Below are 3,763 nucleotides of genomic sequence, written 5' to 3' on the forward strand. Positions count from 1 at the left end.
GGACCACAGCATTCTGCTAACAAGACTGGAATATTTAGTAGGCATTAAAGGGAACGCCCTTGAATGGTTTAAATCGTATCAAAAGTTCCCTTTCTGTTACGATGGGGAGCTACTCTTCCTCTGTTACCCCTTTTCATTGTGGTGTGCCCCAGGGCTCTGTTCTTGGCCCTATGTTGTTCTCATTGTACATGTTACCCTTGGGCTCTATATTTGACAAAAATAAAATTTCTTTTCATCTTTATGCTGATGATATTCAAATCTATTTTCGTCTGACGGACGATACCCCATCTTCACTATGCTGCTTTCTTGATTGTATGAGGAAGGTTAAAGGCTGGCTATCCAGTAACTCCCTTTTGTTAAATGAAAAGAAAACAGAAATTATTATCTTTCATAGCCACATCCCTCGGGGACAATTAACCGATATATTTGGGCCCTTTGCTACCTCCCTCTCTGATACAGTACGTAACTTGGGTGTCCTTTTGGACAGTTCCTTCAAACTTGATAAACAAGTGTCCTCTGTAGTATAGTCTAGCTTTTACCAACTACGACAAATCTCTAAAGCTAAGCATTACATACCGCGAACGGATCTTGAAAAACTTATACATGCATTTGTTACCTCAAGATTAGACTACTGCAACTCCTTTTACCTGGGCCTCCAATCTGCCCTTCTTCATAAACTACAACTTGCCCAAAATGCAGCGGCACACCTTTTAACTGGTACTACAAGGTTTGATTCTATTACCCCGATCCTGGCTGCCAATCAAATATCGGATTGATTTTAAGATTTTATTGTTTACATTCAAAAGCCACTCAGCCTGTATACTCCTAGTTGAGCACTTCAGTCATCGAGTCAAATGCTCTTGGTACAACCTCGGTCCCGGCTGAAAACCAGACGTGATCGTGCTTTTGTCATTGCTGCACCGAACATCTGGAACAGTCTTCCAGCTGATATTTGCGCAATGATTAGTTAGTGATTTATCGGATGTACACTTTGTACTTTTATTGCGTTTGTATGTCATTCTATTATTTCATATTTTACTTTTCAGAAGCACTTTGGAGTACCTCTGGTCTTTTAAAAGGGCTATCTAACTAAAGTATTGATTGACTGAATATTTAGTGTGAATGGCTAAATACAATTTTATCCAGTTTAAGACACTTATGATTAACTGATGGTGTAGAAGCTTTTTAATAAGCAGTGAATGTGTCAAATGCTTTGTGCAAGTCCAAAGATACTGCAGCCAGTTTTGGTTAAATGGTTTACTCTAAATCCAACTGCAACAGATGAAGCAAAGCTCCTCTTTCCAAACGTTCTTCCAGCTATTCAGTAACAACTTAAATGGTAAATGGCCTGTATTTGTATAGCGCACTGGTGATGGCAGCTACATTGAAGCCACAGCTGCCCTGGGGCGCACTAACAGAGGTGAGGCTGCCGGACACTGGCGCCACCGGGAACCTCTGACCACCACCAGTAGGCAACGGGTGAAGTGTCTTACCCAAGGACACAACGACCAAGACTGTCCAAGCCGGGGAGGTATGTATATATATATATATATATATATATATATATATATATATATATATATATATATATATATATATATATATATATATATATATATATATATATATATATATATATATATATATATATATATGCATTAAATTCGAGACATGTTCTGGTTGTGCTGCAGGAAAAGTCCTTGAGTGTGTGCGGGAAGGGGAGCAGGAGTCTGTTATTGTTCTGGAGCAGGAGAGTGAGTTGTACCAGACGACTCCTCAGGATTAACGGCCCATCTTTCTGTACCTCCTCAATAAACTGTGGTGAGAACAAAACATCTGGTGCTTGAGAGGTTATAGGAACGTTACAATATGTTAAAATAGTGACATCTGTTGGTGACAAATATAAAGAACAGCTTGAATCTACAAATTAAAGTGCTTCGTGATTACTGCCCACTCTACAGAGTGGAGTTGATAATTCTGTCTCATATTGGGCCACCCTTGTGTTGCTTTGATCATGTATTTTTAGTGGGTGACAAAATTATGGGATAATGACGTGGGGGTAGAATTGATTGGGAACTGGAAAGGGAAAATGCTAATGAACTTGTAAAGTAAAAACATGATGCATTAAAGGTTACCCTGTTTGGTTTTTATTTAAGAAGGGAATGTGTTCCTCTGTGCGATGGCCGAGTCTGTTTCTTTTCTAGGAGGTCATTTCTCCTGCCTTAGAGAAAATCCTCACATGGAACAGAAGAGGCTGGAGCGCACAGAAACTGCAATGCAAGTTGGTAGAGATGCAGGTATACAGGCGTCCTGGGACCACAGACTATCATCTAAAAAGAAGATCAAACAACAGGCATACTGAATTTTACAGTATTCATGCAAAGATATCTTTGTCTGTGTCATCTTTTATAATTGCAGCTTTCTTCATGAACTTATTCACTGACAATGCGTTTCTCACCATTACATGCACTCACAGTGCTTATTCAAATTATTCCTAAAATGAAGAAACGTTTTTCTTTAGGCCAGAAAGACAACTTATGTCATCGGTCACACAGCTGCAAATCCCTGTTGCAAACAGCAGGGACACAGAATTACCTCAGTGTGATAAATCATTGTGTCACGGTTCATTTTGAGTTTCTTATGTTTTGGTTTATTTTTGAATGATGGATTGTTTTCTGTTCTCTGGTGCTTTGTTGATTATTATGATAAATCTGTTTCAGTTATTCTGGTATATTTCTGTATTATGATTAATGTTCTGGTTGTATTTTGTTATTATTGCAGCTTTAGTTCAGTGTCTAGTCTTTCTCTCTCTCTCTAATCCGTGTCTTATTTAAGTGTTTCCTGTTTTACTTTGAAGGTTCATGTCTGATGTCAGTGTTTCTGGCTTTGCTGTCTCGTTAGGTCTCATTGCTTGCTCAGTGTATTTAAGCTCAGTGTTTCTTTGTGTCAGTGTCGTGTCGAACCCTCAGAATGGCCTGTGTGGTCCAGTTTGTGTGTTCACGGTTTGGTTTCTGTTTTTGTTTCGTGCCGCAATAAAGCTGAGGTTTCCAGTTACAATTCTGTCTCAGAGTCCTGCATTTGGATCCTCATCCCCGCCTGCCCGCACACAGAGCCCTGACACATTATCTGTGTCAAGATCTGAGGGGTTTTTCCAGAGTTGATGACTGGACTCATAGCCACCTGACACAGGCTGAGCGAGTTAAAAAAAGGACAAAAGTCCAACTGCACAAAGCTCATACAGATTTATTTTACAGTCTCAGAAGGGAGGAACTATTCCCACAGGAGAATCCACTGCACTGTGATTGGGAATGGCTGGATTATTTCCTGTTCAATAGGTACTAATTGAGATCAGTGTATAGAGATACAGGCTTCAAATATGTCATTCTATGTGATTCAGTTTATGTAACAAGAAAGAGCGAGTGTGGGCTTTTTGTTTTTTCCTCTTTATTAAATGTGGTTGTCCCTGTATCAGATTTCCAGACTGATGAGTGGCTGCTCGCGGTGTTTATAGTGTACCACTGCCATCTAGTGTCATTCAGAGTCAAAGCTCACTGGTTTATTTTGGACCTCACAGAAGACACCAAATACCATCACAGACAAAGCAAACAGAAGTGCACTTGATTGGAAGCAGTGTAAGAAGGATGTGAAGCTAACAACCTCCAGTCTTGATTCAGGAATCAGCGATCATGTGGTTGTGGACTTAAAGGAAGAGGATCAGTTGCAAAGGTCGGTGCTGCAGCATCGGGCGATCACACCAGGTGTT

Source organism: Rhamphochromis sp. 'chilingali' (assembly GCF_963969265.1).
Source record: "Rhamphochromis sp. 'chilingali' genome assembly, chromosome: 3".
Taxonomy (NCBI): Eukaryota; Metazoa; Chordata; class Actinopteri; order Cichliformes; family Cichlidae; genus Rhamphochromis; species Rhamphochromis sp. 'chilingali'.